The following is a 26,469-nucleotide window of genomic DNA, read 5'->3' on the forward strand; positions in this document are numbered from 1 at the left end:
ATATTTATCTACAGCTGAAAATAACATATTTTAGAATATATCTTAATATATTTTTAATATATCTTCTTATGTTCAATTATTGTAATCAATGTAAATGTATATTTTCATGTAAAAGCCCATTAGGGCGTAAATAAAATAATAAATAAATAAATAAATAAATAAATATCATAAAACAGCTGAATAATTTGGTGCGCCGTGTAAAACAACCACAGAGAAGACAGTTAGTTTTAATTCTATTGAAATTATGAAAGAAAACATAAATTTATATTCTTTGCTTCAAAATAATGAAAGCATGCGATGCAACAGAGTAGTGTGTAGATGTAGATGGAGATGGAGAACAGGTGTGCATTGATTGTGTAGCTACGATTACCTAAATACCAGCTCGTAAAAAACAAGTTGAATGGTCGTGATACAAAAATAATCCTAAGTAGCGCAAGAGCTCAGATCATATTAAAAATAACGCGAATTCGTCCAAGATTTTAAAGACTCCATTGAAATGCTTGGAGTTACTTTATCAGACCAGCTAAAGTATCGGGGATCCATAGAAGCCCGAGTAAATCAGGCCTCCAAAAAGTTGGGCGTCTTGTACAGGGCTAGGAGATTCTTTAACAGTGACCAGCTGCTGACCCTGTACAAGTCTCAAGTCCGCCCAACTATTGAATTTGGGAGCCACCTTTGGGCTGGTGCCCCAAAATACTTGATAAACCTGCTTGAATCTGTGCAAAGGAGAGCGATCCGTCTGATTGACAATCCGTTGTTAACAGACCGATTGCCTTCTCTAATGCATAGACGCAATGTAGGCATGCTGTGTCTGTTCTACAGGTATTTCAATGGAGCCTGCTCCAAAGAGCTAGCAGCATTGATTCCTGATGCACCGGTGCACGTGCGCGAAACTCGACGGACACGAACTGAACACCCGTTCACGGTTGACGTTGGCTTCATGAGAACGGGCCGTTTTTATGACTCGTTTTTGTGTAAGTCGGCTCGTATGTGGAACGAGCTACCGGCATTTGTTTTTCCTCCCTCCTATAATCCGAGCCTCTTCAAGGCCCGCATTAACAAATCCCTTCCTACAGCCCCTACCTTATTCCGCCTCACAAAGCCGCCCAACCGGGTGGTGACATAGTTCCCCTATCTGTACACTGCACAGGCAGGGACACTCTTGTGACGTGTCACATAAAAAAAAAAAAAAAAAAAAAAAAGATTGGAATATTTTTAATGTTGAGTGACATTTAATGCTAAGTATACACAAGCAAGCCGAACTGCAGATCTGAACGTCAACTCATGGGAAAAAAACGAAGCAACAGCAACAATTTCGTGTCTTTACCAATTTCACCCGTAATTGGTGGCTCGGCTCGAGTTTCGGTTCGCAAATGTAAACGTACCATACAAATAAAATTCATTGTTTACGGAGATTATTTTAACGCTAAACTGCTTTTTTGAGAAGAAAGAAAATTTATTTCATGCCAGGAACAAGAACGTAGTTTGGCTACATTTTGGAGAGCGTTATTGAATGTTCTATTGTGTTATGGATTTCAATGTTATCGGATATTTTTGAATGCTGTGATACTGTTCGGGATATTGTAGGATATTGTTTGAATGTTGTGAGCTTTTCGGAATGTTGTGGGATGCCGGGGTATTTTACGGGTGATGCTGTGGATTATTTAGTGATGTGGTGGGATATTTAGATGTTGTTAAATGGCATTAGATATTGTCGGTTGATATGACTTATTTTTCGATGCTTTGGGGTGTTGTTAAAATATTGTAAGATGTTGCAGGTATTATATGATGCACTAGGATGTTGTGTGAAGTGTCATTAAACAACGTAATACCAATCGGTTGACCTCCATAGAGTAATGACCTACATACATATTTTTTCACTTTGAGTTGAGTTTGCGTGTACGACGTCACGAGTGTTATTAGCAAATGTTGATGTATGTCTTTAGTGGCTTTTTTTAACGAATACTTTTGAATGTTAGGTACCTATAATTTTTCAAATTTCTTACTATCAACTTCAAATGGACACTTATTTAAATATAAGAATAATTATATATTGCCCTTTAAGGCGATGCACCACGTTGTGTAACATTTGGAATCGGGCCGCTAACAATAACACACCTTATGTAGATGGCGATAAGGTTTAAACTCCAGCTTAACATCAGCGTTAAATAGGTTTTATTTTATTTTTGCTAAGTTTAGGCACAAATATTCAAATGTTTGCGTTCGTTCTCTAAAAAACTTAATTTGCCATTTTATTCAATATAACCATAACCAAAAAGGGGTTCGTAAGTAGGAGATTTAGATACTTTATTTGTTTCTGGGCTTGTAAAAATACGATAATAATCTTAAAAAAGTAATATAAAGTCATTTAAAGTGATGAAGCAAAAACTTTTTTAACTGGGTTAAGTAGGTTAGGTTAGGTTAGGTTTAAATTTCATTTTTTTTTCATCATTTCTAATGACTTTATATCACTTTTTAAAAGTGCATTGAATTTTCACTATGTTGAGTTATCATGGAACCAAAAATACTTCGATCATCATGGAATCAAAAAAGTTATTGATTATTTTAAAGTCCAAGATGTATCCTACTCGTAGTATTTCAAGCTTACAAATTTTCTAACCAAAAACACATTATTTTATAGTGCTTCGCCATAGCTTAAAAAAATCAAAATTTTTAGCGTGATAATTTATAAAAATAAATCTCGGAATATTATATGGCTGAAAATTATATAGCTGTTTATTAATATACTAGCTTAAAATGGATACTGAACAATTCATTTTATTAATACTGCTTTTTTGACTTACCTATTAAAGAAATGATTGGTACTCCAATAAAAATGCACTGTACAATAACATTCACAGAACTGTCATAAAATCATATCATAAAAAAAATTAACCACACTGATGTGCGATCGACAAACTCAATCGAACTGCGCTCACCCACCGAGGACGTTCCGTTTAAATGACTGCACTCACGCTGTAGATACGAGTCAAACCAGCTATATGGTATTATAATATATGGCGGCAATATCGGTTAAGTGCCAGAACAGCTGATGCTATGTCCGTTAAATGAACAAGTTACGTACTAACTGCGGTCTGCTGTCTGCTGTCTGCACGGGTGACCGGTTGAGACTAACTTCCTCGCGAGGAATAGACAATCAGATGTCTTGCACTGCTTTTGAGAAGTGGGGGTTCGTATTAAGAACAAAGGTGAGAGTTTTGGAACTGTGCGCCGATCGGATTATTGTTTTGGCTTGATATTTCGTTTCTGGCAAGCCAAGCGGTTATTATTTTAATCACTTCACTAAAAATTCTCTGTGTGAGACGGATAGTTACCTTCTTGAAAAATTTTATGAAATATTAACATTTTTCACGATTAATATGACATTTACATTTACTCAGGGCCAGTTGATTCACAGAATTTGAATACTTCATCATAATTTCTTATTTTTGAATTTAAAATTAAACAATAACTTTGTAAACATAACTTATAGGTAAATACTTAATGCCGACCGGGTTTCGCTACATCCGTAGCTTCATCAGGGCAGTATAATACTAAACATCTAAAATATAAATTAACATGTGTTGATATCACGGTAAGTGGACAGTCTGAGCTACAGTGGAAGAGGTAGGGATAGGTGGGAGATTGAGAGGCGAGTGCTCTTTGTCAATAGGATGAAGACATAATTTCTTAGTCAATTATCAAGTTCTGTAAAGGTTATATACAAGTAATGTTATTTTATCATAATGAACCAGTCATTTAATAGAACTAAAATTTTAACAGAACTTGAATAAAACTTTCAATGAACTGGAAAAACATCATTAAAATTTGGTATGATTTGAGATTTTCGCGGCTAAAAGTATTATAGTGATTTTTTTTCGAGGTATTATGTCGTGTTGCGCTACCTCATTCTTTAGCCAACGTTTTGGACACTGCAACGCTCTCCAAAATGTTGGCTAAAGAAGGAGGTAGCACAACACGGCATAATACCCTAAAAACAAATCACTATAAATCTTTAAAATTTGATGAATTGTTAAATTTCTGTGAAAGAACTGGCCCTAAGTATTAATTTGCTCCTGATTTAAATGCATACTTAATTTAGATTATATAAACACATCTAAATGTTGGCTATATCACATGGAAGTTTGTTATTGTGGTCTTTAATGTGAAGACATTTAGATTAACGTAATTGTAAAAATAAGCTTTAAATAAAATTCAAATATAATATAAATATCGCATATATATATGTTATGGCCCAGACTCGTATCTTAATCACACGTTCTTCCAGATTTGTATTCACCAGAAAACAATAAAGAATTTATTTATTATTGTTTCGGCGCAGTGTCCCTCAATCTATTACGTCCACTGCGAATAGACCCAATACCTACCTACCAACCTACAATGCAATTTGTTTGAAGAAAGGTGTCCGTAGTTTCATAGTAAGTTCTGTTTTTCTTTATATCTATGAATGAATCGTATGTGAAACAATTGGTGATTGTATTGGAATTTTTTTGTGTCTTCCGTTTAACATTGCTATTAATCTTTCACAATAGAAATGGTTTTATAGTGCTTATTACCTAGTAAGCATTTTCAATAATTATTTTGGTTTCATGTTACGCTTCCTCCAATATCATGAGAGATTGCAGATTGTCTTATTATGTCTATTATCAGGATGTTTGCCCATTTATTGAATTATTTTTTAAAGTTTTTTCAGACACAAAAATTGTGTTGACAAAATTATTTGCTCGGTATATCAGTGAATCGACCTCGTGACAAAAGTTAAAAATTATATGAAAATAAGAGTGAACAAAAAAAAACGTTTTGTATTTGCTAATTATAGCCATTGACTCGCTATAACCGTGATCGTTATAACCAAGTTTAACTGTATTTACCGAGAAGAAAGAAGAGCAAAATAGATATGATTTGAGATTTTCATGGCCAAAAGTATTGTAGTGATATATTTTTGGGCACTATGCCGTGTTGAGCTACCTCCTTATTTAGCTAACGTTTCGGACAGCATTTCAGTCTCCATCACATCTTCCCTGATGATGGACACTGTAATGCTGTCCCGAAGGTTGAAGGAAGTAGCGCAACACGGCATAATGCCCCAAAAATAAATCACTGTAATAGCAAAATAGTTCTGAACACCCCAAAAAAGTATTACAATTGAAAGTTTTTTTTAAATAAAATTTCACAAATCGCCATAAATCAGTAATAAATAATAAATATTTGTATATAGTTGGCATAAAATGCCGATTGTCTAACTATAATTTATACATATTTGGATTAATTATTTGCTTTATTAAAATGTATTTGTGTATCATTTCGTAAACGCTGTTTTGTTTTTTCGACATGACATAACTATTTGAATTACCAATTGATCTTTCGTACCTTCCTGTGTTGACCCCGGCTAATTTTTCATCTTCTTGCACGTTAACCCTTAAATGCATGATATATTTATTTTTCTGGAAAAAAATGTATTTTGTAGATATTTACATGCATATGCAAGAAAATATAAAGAATTTTTTTTTTTTGTAATTTTTTAATGATATTTGATTAAAAAAACAATTATTGCAGATTTACAACACCATGTATTTAATAGAAATTAACAATTTACGTATGAAAAAAAAAGAACCTAAAACAATTTCTCACAACTAATAATTGTACCGGAAAAAATACGAGTTATTACATATAAGTATTATATTATTGTATTTACTTACCTAAGAAAATCAAAATAATAACAGCAAAACAAAACTGTAATTCTAACCTCCAACCAATTTTCGAGAATCTTCACTTTGTTAAAGAAAAAGTGACATTTGACATTCGCGAAAGAAAAAAAAGGTGATGCCACTCGATAAAATATATTACCGTGAACTTGATAATTCTAAAACGGCATGCATTAAGTATACACCAAAGAGTTAAAGGTGGTTTGAACGGTATGTTGCCGTTTTGCAACAGTATGCATTCAAGGGATATTTTTCACTCCTTATTCCATATGTTCAAAATATCCAAGTCTCGCTGCCTTAATTTGTCATCACCCTAACATACACCGACCTTGCATTCTCATGACCTCCTCAATCGTAACAAGTTTATGCATGGTTTAGCCAAATTATCTCCAAATACAACGTCCATCAGATGGACGATCTGCTGATTCAACGTTTCACGTAAATCTATATTTAAACTAGAAATTTGATACTCAATCAGGAATATCTACCATAACAAATATTATATACATAATATCGTAACCTAAGACGAATTATCAATCAGAATATTTTGTTGTTATGTAATCTCGCTTCCGTACGGCGTAGAAACCTGGAATTTGCCAAGCCTCAACATAGAAGATGAAATAATTTGAAATCTGAATAAATTCCTTAGATATTTTAAACACATAGAACAACTAACTTAGAAGTTTATCATCGAATGACAAAACATTGTGTAGTTTTTTCTACTACTAATAGTTTAATAATTAGTCAACTAACTCAAATCTTAATTGAAAGTTCTTCAATCCCATTATTGTAACCGAAATCAACCCGAATTAATTCAATCAAATATTTTTGGATCAAAAAACGTACCAATCGATATTAACCTTACATGTACCTATTTTTCAAACACAATTTTTGTAAACTAGCCTGTCTCGACACAGGATATCTCTAGTGAAACGGGCACAGTAAAAATATGTGTAAACCCTACTTAAACCCTAATAAATAAATTTGTTTAGTTACATAAAATCATATAATATTATACTTCAGGCCTCTGGCATACTGGCCCTTACATTTCTTAAAGATGCCGTCAAAAAATCGTAGAATATGTGTTTATTTTCGCTTCTCGAAAAAATCCAAATAAATGGAATATCTATGAACGCACCAAAAAAATAACAGCTTTTAAAAGGCAGTAAAATACGTTTTCATATTGTATGGTTAACATTTTTTAAATCATACATTAAAAGTAATGAAAATTTCTCACATTACGTTTATTTGTCTAAATACTGAACAAAAATTAATCATAAAAAAACATTTTTCATTACACAAATGTATTATAAACATCACTGTCACCTCTTTTTTTAGTAATTTAAATATAAAAAAATAATAAAAAAATACTTGCAGAACTTAATAATTGTATTATTAAATTTGATTTTAATTAAATTAAAAAAAAAAAAATGGAGTTCTACATATAAAACACAAAAACGATAAATAGAAGAAAAAACACCATCATAGGGAATCTGAAGAAAGGGGAAACTAGTGTAAAAGAAATTAGAACTCTTTTTATTTACGTTTTATTGTTTGAAAACCACCGCTTGAATATAATATGTAATGTTATGTAAGAATAAATGTAAAACATTTGAGTTAAAAGGCGAGATTGCGGCTTACTCCATAGTGTACGGTTTTTGATTAATAGCCTCCCGTTACGTGTAATTACGGCAATTAAAAAGTTCCTACCGTATGATTAAGTTAATCCATTACTCCACAAAATGGATAGTTAGTTGGTAGAATAAAGAATAACAAAAGAAATGCCATAAGGGCGTGTTTCGTGGTACAAAAGTCTGACGATTCTCCGCTTAATTTTAATAATTCGGAGAACTGAATATTGCCACCATTGTTAAATTCAAATGGAGTGGTAAGAGGCAAGTTTAAGAGAGACCGAGCGCGTGCTAAACATGCGAAAATCTATAGTACGTACAATAATTTTAAAGTTTTAAGGAAGGCATTTCTAGAGTTTTTATTTTTTTGATAATTAAACTTATGAATATAATATTAAAATTCAGGTTTTATATAGCTTCTTTTTTCTATTTATACTACTCTTCCATTAAAAACATTTGCTTGTGGATGGAAGAGGAGCGTACATTTGCGAAAAAATAATGGTATATTAATATAATGTACTATTTGGTGAAATAATTAACATATTTTAAATTAAAGACTTATATTACATTACGGTTATGGTTAAAAAGTAAAAAATAATTACGCATTTGGAAGTTTTTGTATTTGGAAAGAAGAAAAAAAAATATGGCTGATAAATAGAGTATTGTAAGATAATTTGTGAGATTTTCAAGTAAAATTATTGGAAGCAGTTTTTTATGATTTCCCTAGAATATTTTCTTATACAGTTCAATATTTGTTTTTTATCATTAATGCTTCTGATTTCATCGGTAATTTTTTAAATAAATGTTTTCCTTGGTGGGGATAATGGTTTATTCTGATAACGTCCAAAGCAATTTCAATGTTATAACAAATGAAAAGATGATAAATTCATACATGCTTGCGTTTTATATCAGTGTTTTGGGAAAATTGGTATTGAAAAGGTTTTTGCAAGAGAACAAAACATTTTCCAAAAATCTTTCATTTAAACGAAAAAAAACATATGAGAATATTTACTTCACTGTTCATCATAAATACTCAACAATGGCAATAAGCCAAAATATACTGGTTACTCCCAAATATGATTTAAGATTTTCACTGCCAATAGTGTTTTTGTTATTTGTTTTTGGGGTGTTATGCCGTGTTGCGCTAACTCCTTCTTTAGCCAGCGTTGCAGTGTCCATCATCAGGGCAGATGTGTTATCTACAGATGAGTTAGCGCAACACGGCATAACACCCCAAAAACAAATAACAAAAATGGTTACCCCCCGTTTGGATACATCTTTTGGAAAGAGAAATGTTAAGTTCCGTGATACTAAACTTCATAATGCTTTACTTAATCAAACGAAAAAAGAAAATAACTAAATATTTAAATAAAACTAAAAACATGGCTGAAATAACAAAGTGATAATCAACTCGCAAACATTATTAAGGCGATGTAAAGACGAGTGGTCACTAAATAAAAAAATATTTAAAAAAAAATTCTTGTCTAAAACAGGAAAGTTTAGTACCTACTTGATGCATTACACTTACATCATGTACAAACCTTGCCATATAAATTAAAAAAAAATAGAATAAAAAATGGCGTCAACTTTTCTTTCAAATCATTGTAGATTACGCAATTCTAGGGGACCTGTTCAGTGGAAATACTAAACCGTTTTTCTAATTATTTTATTCCAGGTGAAATGCCCTGATGGAAAACGTAACATCAGAACATATATTTGTCATCATTAGGGATGTTGTTTTGTGGAGTGTCTTTTTGAAGAAAGAAAGGGATGAATCTTGGTCTTGAAGAGACCCGCGTTGTAAGACGGTGGTAACAGAGGCCAGAAAATCATTCACCAGCTGAGCTGTTGAACACAACACGCATCTTTCTGGCAGATGCTCTTAGTATTGTCTTGGTGAATGGCCAACCACAAGCCAGGTACTCCCCCCACCTTCCTCTTTCTTGTCTTCTTGCCCACCCAACTACAGAATTTTCCAATAAGAGGTGTTATTTTAAACAGCCCGCTATTTCAGTAGATGTTACTTTAAAAACTGACATTTTTTTATTATTTGACAAGTAGAAGCTACGCCATAAGTAAAAATGGAACAATATACGCTTCAACAACGCATTAAAATTATTAAAATTCACTTGAGTGAATCAAATGCAAATCATCTTGAGTGATGAGGCCCATTTACACCTCAGTGGCTTCGTCAACAAGCAAAATTGTCGCATCTGGGGCTCGGAAAACCCAAGAGTTATTGTTGAAAAGGCTCTTGATTCTCAACGTGTGACTGTTTGGTACGGTTTATGTTCTGGCAGAGTCATTGGACCTTACTTTTTCGAAAATGAGGCTGGAGCAACAGTTACGGTGAATGGATTGCACTATCGAGTGATGATTAATGATTTTCCATGGCTGGAATAGGATGGTATTGATTTGGACAACGTTTAATTTCAACAAAACGGCGCTACGTGCCACACAAGCAATGAAACTATTGATCTTTTACGATTGAATATCAAAATAACACCTCTTCTTGGAAAACCCTGTACTTACTGCCTCAAAACATACCCCGATTGGGGATGCCGTAGTCGAAAACAGATGGTTAGTAGCTGAGTTTGACCGATATCACGTTTTGGTTGCACCCAGGCGTAGTGTGTTCAATTTCTCGGCTGTCTAAGTCCTCCATCACAACACAAGTAACATTTTCCGCTTTTTGTGGTGGTAGTAGGAGAATTTAAAATATTTTAAAGTTATTCGTAACCCAGGAATGTGTGTCTTTCTTTTTAAATGTTAAAAATGACGAGTTTTTGACAGCCTTCATGGTTAAATGATATCCATCCTTAACTACGAATACGGGATTAAATATATTTGATTAATTTGTGTAATTTCACAATTTATTCATATAAAATAAGATACAGTTCGTATTTTTGTGGCATGTTTCGTAGTGACAGACACTTTCAGCATCCCCTAGTAAAAGACCATCACTCAGAATCGAAGACTTGTTTGAAATGGCTTTAGCCGTATTTAGGTACTTCACCATCTCACAAAATACCCCAATTGGTGATGCTATAGTCTCACTGAATCAAGACGTTTGGGAGCTAGAAGAATGCATTATCTTTTTTCATATAAAAGGTAGATAATTGAATGTGTTGCTATAATCACTTTTTATTGCTGTCAGAATGAAAAGTTATTACGTGAAGCAACGACATGATAAAATCAGTTTGTCTCATTATTCCATTATTTTATTCCCATTTTATCTCTTAATGAATTTAATTTGTAAATAATTACTCCCAATAACCCACAAAATGCAATTAAATAATAATTACAACGAATTTTTGTCCGATATAATAATGAAATAAAACGTAGAATAATAATACTATATTTGGTTAAAATTCAGTGCATTCGACAAACCAATACATGATATCATAGTTGATGGCAAGAAGAATGTTGCGGTCCTTGTCTGGCCGGAAGTAACGGTTTAACCTTGATATTGGGTGAGAGCGAGATAGATGGTGTCGGAAGATACAAGTTTTGACTTTGAAGACGAGGATCGTTCGAAAAGTAATAATTCAGAAATGATATTTTTGCTGTTTTAGAAAGTAACAACATTGAAAGAAATTGTGGACAAAGTAGTATTTAAAGTCGATTTTGTAAGCCGGATAAAAAAAAATAAAAAAGATAAAAATTAAAGAGCAAAGATATTCACACAAAATATAAAGTGGCAATAAGTGAGGTTTTTTGCATATATTTATGTGTTTTGTTTTATATTAGTACCTACCCCGAAGAGTTCTAACTGCTACCAACCATCTGGAGCCAGCGAGATCGTGGTATCTCCGATTGTGGGGTGTGCTCTGAGGCTGAAGGTAGTGGGGAGGGGAAGAAGATGAGACGAGGCTGGTGGGAGAGGATTTGGTTATTCGAAACTGGTCACCTAATAGAGCCAAAGCCATTTTAAGCAACGTTTCGACGAATTTTGGTCTATCATACGGGTGATACCGAAAGTATATTCCAATTTGGAAAAAGCCGCATGTATACGATACATTATTTTAAATGAATATTTGTGAAATATCACAAATTAATAAATAAATATCTTTCTTGCGCATGCCGAGATTTAAGCCTGCATCCTCCGGATTTATAGCCAAAGATCGTAACCACGGCATTGGCAAAACTTACGTTGATATTAAGCATAAGAGGTATATTCTTTTTATATCCAAAGTTTACCAAACCGTTTAATTGCGCTTTAAAATTCCGGAGCGTGATTTACAAGTCGACCACTCATTTGTGACCAGCCGAAGTCTTTGATCTTTGAGATTTATGGAGAGATTTTGAAATTTCAAATAGACTGTAATTTTCCTCTTATTTTGAATGTCAGGTGTACAAAATTTCATCAACCTCGAAATAAAACTGTAGATTTTTACTAAAAACAAAAACACCGTTCACGGACACTCTTCTTTGATAAAGCTACTAATATAGATACTCTTATTTAATATACATATCTACTAATATAGACACTCTTCTTTATTATATATATCTACTATATTTTAATATTGATTCACCTACTCTACTGCAACTCATTCCCTTTAATATCCCCTCGCACAGACTCAGAAATAATGAACCGCTCTTCCTCAAACATCATTTGACAAATTTTAGATATTATTCACCATTGTCCAGAATGTGTAGACTGGTCAACTTAAGTCAAAACCTTAACTTTTTTGGGATAAGTCTGAATGATTTTTGTGTCGCTAAACAAGTGACGGAATATGTCACGCGGTCCTGAGCCACGGCGTAGTCTTGACTTGATTCGACTTGTCGCTTTATTTTCTTATATTATATCTGCCTTATGTCTTTGCTTTCATGTACCTTTGTCTTCTCCTGTATTTTTAATTTTACTGTATTCGTGTTATTATTTTGTAATTTGGACGATGTCCGTTAATAAATAAATAAATAATATAGGCACTCCTATTTAAAATATCTAATAGCTAGATCTCGGGCTTACTCGAAATTTTCGAAATCACAAATTAACAAAATCTCTTATTTTGAACGTCAAGTGTGCAAAATTTTACCAAGAAATACTTCTTAAAGGCGTGGGAAAAGGGGGTGGAAGTTTATTTCCGAAATCTCATGTAAAGTTACCTTTCCTTTGTTCTGAAAATTTTTATCACACTTGGGATAAAACTGTAGATTTGTATATACATTCAAATACGCAGCCCGCCCAGTGTCCGGCACATATACTTTTCTTTATATTAATTAATAGTTAAATAATTAACATGTATTTATTTATAATTTACTGTGGCCATCAAATTTTTCATTATATTTTCCTTCTGTTGTTCGAAAAATTCGAGAGTAAATATGGCTAAACCACAATAAAACATTAAGCGAAAACATGCTAAAGCGACCATCAAAATAAAATTCTAATAACTTTTCGATAGCTCCTCGGAATCTCTTAGCACTTGCGAATCGGGTCAATAGGTCACACTACTTTTACATTTCTTCACACATCTCCAATATCAGGTAAACGACCATGTATCTGTCTCTCTCCCACTCGTACGATTCCCATAATGTTGAAGGAGACAATTAACTCCTGTCTCTCGTAGCCCGTTGTTATCGTATTCACATTATGAGGACTTTGTCCACACTTTTACCCACAATTAACAGGTAAATTCAAAAAGATGTTCTACTGTTGTTTCTTTTCGTACGATTTTGTTTTGAATTTGGAATAATTATTTTCTTGTGAAAAAGTTGTGAAAATTCGTTAACTACTACTGGTAATGAGCATTAAAACACGTCTTCTGAAGCCGCGTATTCATCTACGAACTGTGGCCATAACCTTAACGGTTATCTTTGCCAAAAATCATAGTGTGTTCGTGGCTCGCGCCATTTGATTCGCGGCAAGACCCGACAGAGCCACATTTCCGATTTTTAGTACCAACAACGGTTACGATTATAGCTCGCAACTGAGTATGTGGCTTGACTGTATATGCAATGTTTAAATTTTACATTACGCAGGTGAGTACGCAGCATAACACACCTGTTTTCAGATACTCGATTGTGTATTTACAGTCGGGGACATTGCTACTGTGGATAATGATGCCATCGCATAATTAGCACAATAATTTGTTTACCTTATTTTTGGGTAGGTATCAATATTACGTTAGTTACTGTTCCAACTGCTTGCTCCTCCACAAAAGTTGATACATCTGTAAAATTGATTGTTCAAATCAAGTAAGTTTTTTGCAGAAGTAATATAAATTTCATGGCAGAGTTGCCAGCTCCCCCCACCTCAACGGTGTAATAGCTTTTTTGATGATCTTGACCCTCTGTAAAACTGTGTTGTATAACTATTTCCCACAGCCCACCTCTACGGTGTAATAGCTCGTTTGATGATCTTGACCCTCTGTAAAACTGTGTTGTATAACTATTGCCCACAGCCCACCTCTACAGTGTAATAGCTCGTTTGATGATCTTGACCCTCTGTAAAACTGTGTTGCATAACTATTGCCCACAGCCCACCTCTACAGTTTAATGGCTCGTTTGATGATCTTGATCTTCTGTAAAACTGTGTTGTATAACTATTGCCCACAGCCCACCTCTACAGTGTAATAGCTCGTTTGATGATCTTGACCCTCTGTAAAACTGTGTTGTATAACTATTTCCCACAGCCCACCTATACAGTGTAATAGCTCGTTTGATGATCTTGACCCTCTGTAAAACTGTGTTGCATAACTATTGCCCACAGCCCACCTCTACAGTTTAATGGCTCGTTTGATGATCTTGATCTTCTGTAAAACTGTGTTGTATAACTATTGCCCACAGCCCACCTCTACAGTGTAGTAGCTCGTTTGATGATCTTGACCCTCTGTAAAACTGTGTTGTATAACTATTTCCCACAGCCCACCTATACAGTGTAATAGCTCGTTTGATGATCTTGACCCTCTGTAAAACTGTGTTGTATAACTATTTCCCACAGCCCACCTCTACAGTGTAATAGCTCGTTTGATGATCTTGACCCTCTGTAAAACTGTGTTGTATAACTATTTCCCACAGCCCACCTCTACGGTGTAATAGCTCGTTTGATGATCTTGACCCTCTGTAAAACTGTGTTGTATAACTATTGCCCACAGCCCACCTCTACAGTGTAATAGCTCGTTTGATGATCTTGACCCTCTGTAAAACTGTGTTGCATAACTATTGCCCATAGCCCACCTCTACAGTTTAATGGCTCGTTTGATGATCTTGATCTTCTGTAAAACTGTGTTGTATAACTATTGCCCACAGCCCACCTCTACAGTGTAATAGCTCGTTTGATGATCTTGACCCTCTGTAAAACTGTGTTGTATAACTATTTCCCACAGCCCACCTATACAGTGTAATAGCTCGTTTGATGATCTTGACCCTCTGTAAAACTGTGTTGTATAACTATTTCCCACAGCCCACCTCTACAGTGTAATAGCTCGTTTGATGATCTTGACCCTCTGTAAAACTGTGTTGTATAACTATTTCCCACAGCCCACCTATACAGTGTAATAGCTCGTTTGATGATCTTGACCCTCTGTAAAACTGTGTTGTATAACTATTTCCCACAGCCCACCTCTACAGTGTAATAGCTCGTTTGATGATCTTGACCCTCTGTAAAACTGTGTTGTATAACTATTGCCCACAGCCCACCTCAACAGTGTAATAGCTCGTTTAATGATCTTGACCCTCTGTAAAACTGTGTTGTATAACTATTGCCCACAGCCCACCTCTACGGTGTAATAGCTCGTTCAATGATATTTACCCTCTGTTAAACTGTGTTGAATAAGGACGCTTTTTTCATTAAAAAATATGAATTATTATTGATTTTTTTTTAAATATTGACAAAAATAAGAGGAAGATACTTTTTTATTTATTTATTTATACGCTCATTGGGTTTTTACATAGGTACAAAGTTCATAAAAAATAATATTCTGAAGATTGTAAGTTCACAATAGTAACAGTAAAAATACAAATAACCAATTTAGTAAATAGTAATAGTAAATGCATACAATGATTATTTGTAGATATAATCCTGTTGTACAAAAATAAGAATATGCCTACTCCTAAGTTATACAAACTTAAATTAGTTAAAAAGAAATGTAGAGTTTAAATGTACATACTGGGTAGTGGCATCAGTGACATGACATAGATGGTTTGAATGGGAAATTTAAAAAATAACATGCTTATATTAAAAAATACCATAATTAATAGGCCTAAGCGAAAATATTTAATAAAGCATGACCTATTTAAAGTAGAAAAAAAACTCTCATCAAATATCTAAAGTAGCATTAACAGAAACACTGTGATTTTTTTATACCTTTAATATGTTAAATATCAGAAAAAATTTGTTTTTTATTTTAATTTTCGGAGCATACTTTGAAATTTTTTAGTATCGAGGGAATTTCATATAATTACTTTTTCGACTAGATGTATAAAGATTATCTTAAAAAATAATGTTTATATTTTTAAAAGTTTCGAAATTCAAGGTGTTCAAGGAAAATTTGATGTAATATTGTTGAGTATTTTGCTGTTTTATGCTAATTTTACCAAGAAATCATGGCTACTTTTAATTAAAAATAACATTTTTACACTAGTAATTGAAAGTACGGTAGAAATTATTCCGAGATGAAACAAACGTGAGAAAAAAACGGTAAAAGCATCACCTGTAAATCACCTTCTTACTTAGTATTCAATATTGTTTAAGCTTAATTGCGTACACAATTCGTAAATGAGTGACTTTTCTGCGTAACATAGTTAACAAGAGACGAACCAACAAACGATTTTTTTTTATTCCAAACATTTTTTTAATTGAGTGTATTATCGGTTTTACTTGTAAAGTTTTTTTTATACTAACCCTACGCAGGAGGTCTCCAGGAAAATAATTGGCCTCTTTGGGTATGCTGTGCAGATGTTTTTTTTAAGGAGAGGGAGTTCTGGGAATAAAAAAGGAATGAGGAGTGTGTAGGAATCTAGAAATTAGTGTGTCCAGGAGTCACGTATAAATTAATATATCACTCCTGCTGCAGCGCAAGGCCAGTTGGATAGGTCGAAAAGACTCCTCAAACCAGCTTCTCCCGATCGGACATGACGCGCAGAAGATGGGCAGGCGCATCCTGGACACACCTCACTAAATGAACCCGGACAACCCTGCTAAATCACCAAACGTAACGAACCACTTGGGGTGACCTATGGCAGAGGTGTTATTCAATAAAAGTTTCCCGGGGCGACGGTACCCAAACCCGCCTCCCAAGTTGTATCAAATCAAAAACAATATTGTGAGAACACCTTCGTCTCATAAGCTGTCCTGTTCTTTTGTTTAAGTATTTATTGAAATTCATGGGACTTTGTAATTGTGGGGTTTTCGAAGCTGAAAGGATATTAAAAAAAAATTGCGTCAAAATCATTATCTTTCAAAAGAAAACATTTTCCCGTAGATTATTAGTGAACTTGAAAAATTACAACATCTGTCCAATGACATTGAAAAACATAAGACACGTTATATTCATACTAATCGTATAAAAACTGTAGCACCGCTTAAAAAAGGGATAGACTTTCAAAGAATATGTTTAGGAGCGGGACGCTAAAGTGCCCATGTCCACTGGACTTCGTTCGGTGAAACTACACGCTTAGGGGGTATTTCACTATGTCGGGCTAAATATCTGACTAGCTATCCGTTGACTGGATTTAAAGATCAGAATAACTTCGTTATTCAACGGCGACCGTTTCACCATTGTTTCGAACTTCCGGATAGATAACACTCGAAATAGTCTGGCAACATCGCAAAATGTTTGCAGTTACTCCATCTACTGCCACGGCTGTCATGCGTCACAGTCCGCACACCGCGAAGTGTGCATTTGTTTGGTTATGTTATGTTGATTATCAGGTCATTTTAGATAGATTCGTGTCGAATTAATACATTGTTTCTTATTTTGAACACAATCAAATAATTCAGGATGGATCATACAAGCATTCAAATTCATTCTACAAAATTCGACTCACTTCTCAGCTGTTAAACTCGGAATGTTTTGACGCCATCTTTGATTCGAGGAATAGCGCCTAACGTGAAGTTCGAGCACTGATTAGTCAAATCTAACTTTAACCCGAGCGTTAGCGTTATTCAGATATAGTGAAAACGAAAAAATGACTAATCTGCGGATAAGTGCTTGGTCAGAACATAATTAGAGATAGTGAAATACCCCCTTAGTCTTAAAAACATACTATATCTTCATCTGTAAATAGTATAAAATAAAATCGCTATCCACGTCTGTCTGTTCTCTAAGTTCTTCTAAACTACGCAACGGATTGACAGGGTTTTCACTGTTATGTTTAAAATTTCTTCTTGAAGGTTTAGTATATATTATAAATGCAAATTATTTTTTTTAAAGTAGACATAAGTCTCCGAGCAACGTAGAATACACGTCAGCAGGTTAATTCATATAATAAACATAATATGTCAAACGTTTGAACTAAACGAATCCGCATTTAAAACCAATAAAGTTTTTATTATTAATAAGTGAAACAAAGTTACGTTATTTCATTTATTTAAAATGGATAGCCACAAAGTTATTTTCTTAAAAACTCATGAAATAATTTTGATTCCCAATTTATTGCTTGTCTGATATGATATAGTTCCAATAAGCAATACGTAATAGTAAGTAACAAAAAGTTCACTCAATTTGAGTAAGGTTACATATCTTTAGGAATAGTTTAAATTACTTACTTACCCATGCACCAATAACCAAAAATAGCATTTTCATTCAAAATATTGAGTTTTTTCAACTTGCTCGCTATTGCTTAAAAATATATTTTTTAAAGAAATCTCGTTGAACACGAATTAATGGTTTTTTTTACAAAAAGCAAAAAAAAATAATGCTGATCTCGGAAAAACTGATGTGGTGTGATTTAAGTGGTAACTATCAGAAAAAAATCTTGATCTAACAGTTTGTTGCCATTAAAGCCATTGTACGCGGATATGAACAGCGTTCAGTCCACAAAAATTAAATTTCCCAGAGTAATGAACTCTAGAAAATAAAAATGAAAATGTGACGATGTCCAAAATCAAATATAACCTAAAAATAAATACGTCAAGTTTCTTTAATTTCGAAACAAAGTTATCAAATACAGTTAGTTGTAAACAGCTTAGAAGGTAATTTTTGGAAATTAAAAAATGCTTACATTAACTTAGGTGTATACTAGGTAATGTGAACCCGGCGTTGTTAGATATTTCTCTACTTTTAATAAATAAAAAATCCATGTATTATACATATAAACCTTCCGGAAGAAATTCTCTAAATGATAGTGAAAACCCTGACAAACTCCAGTGCATAGTTTAAAAGAACTAAGCGCACAAACAGACAGACGCGGAAAGTGACTATGCTTTATTCTATTTAGAGATATCAATGTATTGTCACGATTACGAAGTTACTAAAAGTTTATCAGGAAACGGCCTGTAATCCCGTTCTTAGTTCATTTTGATCTATGATGTTCCGGGATGGTCTTGAACGTTCCAGACTATTCCCGAGCATTCCACAACATTCCAGAATGTTCCGAAATGTTCTGGAATGTTGTGGAATGCTCTCGAATACTCTCAAATGTTCTGGACTGTTCGAGAAATTTCTACAAGGCGAAATTTTTAGCCCTTATACATATCTTCAAAAGCACGCCCTTCAGGTAAAAACGGGAGCTTCCTTCGTGGTTGAGGTATAAAGGGTTACCACACCATACAACTCCTTAATCGTATCGGGACTCGTTTATGAGTTTTAGTGACACGCACATTGTACACTTACTTTTATAGTAAATATTTTTTTGGTATGACTTCTATAATCTTTCTGTATAAATTTTTTTTAGTTAATTCATCGGTTCATAAATTGATAAATTTTTGTATTTAACGCAACTCAGAGGTAAATAAGTATAGCCCTTGAATTACTAAGCCACAATCGAAACGTAGTTGTTTAAAATGGCATTCGGTATGTTAAGTGACGAGATTTGATCTAGGTACTTGCCTCTTACAATATGTACAACCTTCCTCCTCCCCACTTTCCTAAGTTCACACTTCCTTCAGCCTCGCAAATTGGAAATGGAGTAGTCCAGACAGCCGAGAGAAATAACTTTCTCGGTGAATTATGGTCCCGACTCTGGGGAAAAATCACATTAAATATCTAACATTTCACAAATTGGATAAACCACGAACCCATTAGTTCTGTGAGATTGCAACACTTTTGCAGTATCAAAAAAAAACTAAATATAAAATTATAAGTATGATTATTAATTATGAAAACATTAATTTCAGTTTTGTGTCTGTAATTCAATACAATAAAATTGGAACAAATTCAGAAAAGCGATGAATTAAGCTGTCAATATGTTTTTAGCAGAAAATTATTTTAATTGTTCTTTTCAAAATTTCAACTATAATTTCCCGTGATCGATTCTCGGCCGTGACATTTAAAATAAATATTTTTTGGTTTTATTTAAAAAAAAACATTTCCCTATATTTCTGTCTAAAAAAATTACTGTTTAAAAAGTATTTATATATATTCAATCCCGTGAATCTTACAGGTCTACGCTATTTGATTAATACATAATAAGTTATCATAATATATTATATTCTAAAATGCAGTTAAATAAAGAAGGTAAGTTAACTATTTAAATGGTTTTTCTGCAAGTAGGTACTCTTCTACTACAAACTCAAGTGACACGTTTTATCCATGCCAGGTAAATCAGGCGTATGTTCACAGGTAAGTTGGTATGTAGGTAAATGTGGCGTATTGGCATATCATTAAGGCGTTACTATTTCTGGTATATGTGGGTCCCAAAAATAATGAGACGATAATATTGTATCCGTTAGTAAATACGTATGGTAATAATGAAGACAAATTAAATATAATGCTTAAATGTTTGAGGTTAAGGCGTGTTCCGGTTTGCTAAGCTAGATAAGTTTTTAGGTTAGGTTAATAATGTTTAGTGAAATGTCACAATTTTATCGTAAACCATCGCAGACCATGTGATTTTATAATTATAGAAGGATATATTTTAAAAAACTATATTTGCCTCAGGATCCATGCTTTCCAAAAGAAAACATTTTCAGTTTTCTTTATCATATCTTATGCTTTGTCTATATCCTTAGCTGAAGTCCACGGACATAAACAGGGATTTTATCAGAGTTTTTCGAAATCAGATGTAGGCAGTTATTTTCATTTTATTTCTTCTTCAAATTCAAGTGTGCAAAATTTCATAAAGGAACATAAAAAATGGTGCTTAAAAGGGTGATCAAAGGGGATATGGAAAGTTTTAGAAATTTTATGCAGACAGTGAGTGACCTCAACGAAAATTTTATCAATCTCGGAATAAAACTGTTGATTTGTATAAAAAACAAAGTCAGGTCACTCGTCCGTACCTTTATTTTTAAATGTATAAATAAATTTTATATTTTTTTCTTGACACTTTTAGTAAATCTAGCTACCCACCCAGTAAATAATGCTTTCTCGAAAATGAAAAAAAAAACGCAAAAGAACAATCACGAAATCTGACTTTACTTGATAACATTTACATTAACCCTAAAAAAATTAAACAAAAGAAATACACATATTAAAATAATGTAATCTAAAAAACATTTAAGTAATAATTTATTTATTTGATTTCAAACTCAAAGAAATAGGTAGTAGTTAATACTTGGAAACTAATTAAAAAACTTATGGAAATAATAATTATTTTTGGTTAAACATTTTTCTTTCAAGTTCATGTCATATTAAGCGGTGCTGTGTCTCTTTGAACTGAACGAGATTATTCCGATGAGGAAGGAACAAACGTCGGAGAGTCATTTTACAGTTGAGATGTTGATCACAAATGAATCGTAAATACGACCCGTTCCAGCCAAAGATGTCAACCGAGTACAACAATTTGGGCATGCATTTACCGTTATCTCCAGCTATATACTTAGCTCCTGAAATCTATGATGCTATTTATTTGGAGCATCTTCAAGGGAGTTATTTCTTGAACAAATACATAATTCTTATGTGACCTATCTTGTTTTATTTTATGTAGGTACCTGTGTATTTTGTACCATAAATTCAGAAATAATTATTAGATGTTACACAGTGTATCATAAAGGAAAATGATAACGGCTTTTCCCAAGAACAATTTATTGGATAACCAACACCCCTGCCACAGGTCACCTCAAATGGTTCACTACCTTTAGTGACTTGGCAGGAGTTCCCGGGTTCATGGTGTTAGGTTTGTCTAGGTCTTGGCGGGAGATACGTTTGCCTACAAACGAGAGAAACTGGTTGAGGGAGACCGTTTGACCTCTCCATCCGTATTCTCTCGACCCATCGCCTTGCACCATAGTGGGAGGGATGGATTTAGACATCCATTACTCCTGGACACTTTGACCCCAAATTCCTACCCACCCCTCATACCTCTTTCTTTCCCAGAATTTTCTCTCCTTCCTTTCTATAAAAAGCCCCTCCACACAGCATCCCTACATATGACATAAGCCCTGAGGGATATTTTTTTCTCAGAACGTCATGTGTGAAGCTAATGTAAAAAAAGAGGAAAGATTTTTGTGTTTCGTGAGGGAATCAAACCTCAAGTAATAAAATCATATAGGTAAGTAATAAAATATTGTTTTTAAAAATAACACGAAAATAAGTAGGAAAAAATTAAGATTTATCGACAGCGAAAAAAAACGATATTATTAAATAATAAAATTAAACTAATTTTTCATAATTTAATAATTATACGTGGCCTAGAAAATCATTGAAATATTTATATTTTCTTGGAGTTTAAATTATTGACCGATAGCTATGTGATTCCAATATTGTTAATACAATTGTTGGAATTCAATCTTATTATTATTATTTTGGGAAAACTCTGAAGTTAGAGATGTTATTAATATTATTGGATATTTGATTAAATGCACGCACAATTCGAATTTATTATGATCATAGGAAAATTTTTACATTCTAATGAGTTTATCGATCCTGTCGCATAAGGCTTGGTTCACATGGATTAATTTATTATTTATACTAACACGCTCGGCAAATGGAGTGTTGTGGATACTGTGGATACTTGAATACAAGATGTGAAATTGTATAGGGGGGCAGAAAACTATTTGCCTACTCACCTGACGGAAGATATTTCAACATGTGTGATAATTTTTTTCAAAATAGATAAAACGTTTTTAATATAGGTTTAATAATATGTGTATGGCACGACATTGTTATATAGGTACCTGTGTATGTTTTTTCGCCTTCTAAATTTATTGTAAGAACATTTTTGATTATAATATCTAGCGCTAAAATATCTATGTTTTTTATTGTATTTAAACACTTATTTTCTTACACGATACACGTAGAAAAAAATTCTGTTAAAAAGTGATACCTTGTCAATTTCCTGATAAAATATTAGTCATTCAGAATATATTGAGAACACGCGTTCTTTTCCTAATAAATTTCTTAAGAGACGTATGACATCAGTATTTGAATGAACACTTGTTCCACCGCCCTCACAAAACATTTATTTATTTCTAAGAAAATTTACATTGGATGATACATTTTGAATTTTATTTCAACCGCCATGCTAGGGATGCCCCTGTGTTATGGCGAGTGAAGTTTACAGATTGAAAAATTTAATAATATTCATATGGTTAATAAATTATATTCCCATTCCGTTTATATTTTATGTCATAAATAATTAAATAAACATTGACAAGTGCTATTTTTATATGAATTAAATCAATTGAGGATAGCGAGAGTTGTGTGGAGGGAGATTAGGGGGTAAAAGTGTAAAATGTATGGGTGTTGTAGTTGAAATGTATTGCAGATATTAGGATCCATATAGTTATTTGTGTTTTGAAAGCATGGAGCGGAGTTTCTTTTTTTAGGATATCAAGGAGAATGTTGAAGGTTTTGAGAGCTAGTACGAGGTTTAGGTATATTGTAGTGTCGTTTGGTTATATTCTGGTGGTATGATTGAGTTGAAAGAGTATTTTTTTATTGTATTTGTACAAAAAATGTGTTAACATATATTTTAAATGGAATTGACGGATATTTGAGGCGATGCCATACGTAGTAATGCAAAATCGTGTGTTTTTGGTTTGAAAATTTGGTCGCCTAGAAATGTTTCAGATGTTTTAGTTTAATACTGCGAGTAGAATAGATCTTGGCCTTTGAAATAATTGAGTATTTTTTAGATAAGTCTTTTTATAAGCCCAGAAAAAAATAATGTATAAGGGCTATAAAAACTGCTTTAAAGTTCAAAATCTCCTACTTACGAAACCATTTTCGGTTATGATTTTATTGCATAATGTGGCAAATTATGTTATTTATAAAATGATCGAGATTTTGTTAAATATTTATCCCTGAACTTCCACAAAATAAAATAAAAGGCACTTTTTGACCATGTTTTTTTCTTGCATAAATCAAAACAGGTGGATGGTGTTAAGCGGGAATTTAAACCTTATCGCCATCTACGTAAGAGTTGTTATTGATAGCGGCTCAATTTAAAATATTACACGACGTAGTGCATCGCCTTAAGACATTATATTCGATAAAACGTCGGATCGAGTAATCTTGTCGGTCGCTTATTGATACCACGTATTTCCATTGTTTCAACTTTTTGCATAGGATCAATAATAGTTTGGGCACAGCCATCACAAATGATGAAATCGTCTGCTAATACGGATTGGCAGATATCATAGTATACTGATTTAAGTGTTGTAGGAGTAAGGATATTTCTGAGAGTTCGAAACACATAAGATAGCTTGCGAATGCGGGGAGTTAGGCTGACTATGTTCTTATCCCAACGTAGATGTTGATCAATCACGACTCCCAGATATTTTATATTGGTGACTTGGGCCAAGTTTGGGCAGTTACAGGAAAAATCAGATCTTGGACAGGATTGAATTACTATTTTTTTTATTGTTAGTAGGTTGGATAACAGAGGATAGACTAAAGGTTATAAGTTTTATAATAGTTTTTCCAGCATTGAGAGTTAGGAGATTATCATCTAATTCTTTACAAGGCCTATGTCATTCATGTTAGGAACTCTGTTAAAATATTCGTTACACGCCTTCAATCCCGTTTGGAATTTTAAAACGAATAATTTGACTAGATTTTTAATAATTTAACACTATTTTTGATCAGTAAGTTTACTCACCTTAGAGATAACGTTGAAAATTAAAATTGAAAATATTTGTTGTAATTTTTTAAATAACATAGTCAGTAAAACCACCAATTGTAATATTTAATTAATGAAGATAATATTAGCGATTCTCAAAATAAATTTTGAAAAGGAAAAATTCGATAAAGGTACGGTCGCATCTAGGACTTGAACCCAGGATTTTCCCTTACCGGGGAGCTGATCTTTGCAAATAATTTGTAGAAAAATGCCCCGGCAAGTTGAAGGTACTGGATAACGTTTATTTTTCCGTTTTAAATATTCATTTTGAAAACATTTAAGAAATTTGTTGCTAATTTTTAATGAAGGCCCTGAGGGCTTTTACAAGAACAAAACATGTCATACCTACAAACATTGGGGAAAATATGAGTAAGTTTATAGTAATATATAGTAGTATAGAATAAAGAAGAACACAAGAAATGTCACGTGGGCGTGTTTCGTGATCTAAAATCTGAGCTTTTTGCTAAAATATCGAATTATTATGCAGGTCGGTTTTACAATCAAATGCGATGGCGATATATGGTTTCAGGCAAGAATGAAAGAGACAGAGTACGTGCTAAATGAGCTAGAACCAAATATGTACTAAGTAAGTGGCGACATTAGTTAACACTTTATTGAAAAAATTATTCAGGATGTTAAGAGACGTAATTGACTTAAATCTACTTTATTTTTGAATTATGATTCATAGCAGCATTATTCAGATTTAGAATTAGAAATGTAAAATATGGAGATTTTGTAGTGTGAGGTTAAAAAAAAACTGACCAAAGGTGAAGATTTTCCCTAAATTCGTAACAATGCAAATATCTCGAAAACCAGCGACTTTTTATTAAGGACATATTAAAAAATTCTGATTAGTCGTGAGCTGACCTATTATTCCTTGAAAGGTTGGCGTTGAATTTCGGGACACGTTGTAATGACTGTTTGGTGAAGACGTGCCAATGAATAAATAGTTCATATTGTAGTTGTCACAGAGGAAATATGGGGAAGCTTAGAAGATTAGTTATCAGGTACACGAATATTTATGGCACTTTACGTGAGGGTAGTCTATGAAGTCATTCAATAATTTAAAAAGTATAAAATCATCATTAATCGTTTTGTGGGGGGAAATCAGCATTAGTTTTAGGTTATGCGTTTTAGTGAGAGGAGTTATTATAATAATGACGTAAGAAAATCGCAGCTTTTCGCAGAGAGTTTTCTTTGATTCAAGCACGCTGACTTGTACGAGATTTATAAGTATTTTTTAAGATACTAAAATAAAACTTGCATATTAAATAGAATGTACACAAAAAAACAAGATGAATTAAAAAAATGTTTCACCAAGGAAATCTTTGGAGAAAAAAATATACTAAGATGTTGAAAAACCATTTCCAGAAGACCTTTCTCTCTTTCAGATTAATATTTTATTTTTTTCACGCAATGGTTCACATCAGTAACTCGATGACCTCATTTACTCTAATTGTTCTGACTTCCTGGCCTCTTTCTACATCTCCTTCTGAGCAATCACTTCCTTAATCATTCCAGCGCTAAATTATTACCAAGTCATTCTTCGCTTATCGTCCATAACGCCTGAATTCTTTCCAGTCACTGTAGATCGGAGATTGAAGATACTTCGTTTGAAACACTTCGTTTAAAATCTATAAAGCGATTTTAATTGCGAGCTAGGTAACGCCTCAATGCAGGAAGATGAATTATTTATTTATTTCAAAAATATTTCACCTAATAAAAATCCTTACATACTTAACACAACTTCTAATAAATCCAACAGTTTATATTTACTAAGGGTACTAAAGGTACTAAGGGTACTAAATATCAGTGACGGCTCGTGGGTCCAATTTTTGGTAGGGCACGTAACACATATATAATTTTTAATAAGTAAAAAAAAAAAATACAGCACTATTCATAGAGAAAGTACATTTGCAAATTCTTCAAACTTCTTGTCGGCC

At 33.2% G+C, this 26,469-nt stretch overlaps 1 long non-coding RNA gene across 1 annotated transcript in view; it reads right to left on the reverse strand.

Moving 5' to 3' along the window:
• LOC149411599 (uncharacterized) overlaps window positions 1-2,916 on the reverse strand; it is an 81,210-nt gene extending 78,294 nt beyond the window's left edge. The window contains exon 1 of the long non-coding RNA XR_016304817.1: window positions 2,805-2,916. This is a non-coding gene — a long non-coding RNA (uncharacterized LOC149411599). The remainder of the gene's footprint in view (window positions 1-2,804) is intronic.
• Window positions 2,917-26,469: the final 23,553 nt, after the last annotated feature.

This window comes from Hesperophylax consimilis, chromosome 25 (genome assembly GCF_061612785.1).
Source record: "Hesperophylax consimilis isolate HC1 chromosome 25, BYU_Hcon_1.0, whole genome shotgun sequence".
Classification (NCBI taxonomy): domain Eukaryota; kingdom Metazoa; phylum Arthropoda; class Insecta; order Trichoptera; family Limnephilidae; genus Hesperophylax; species Hesperophylax consimilis.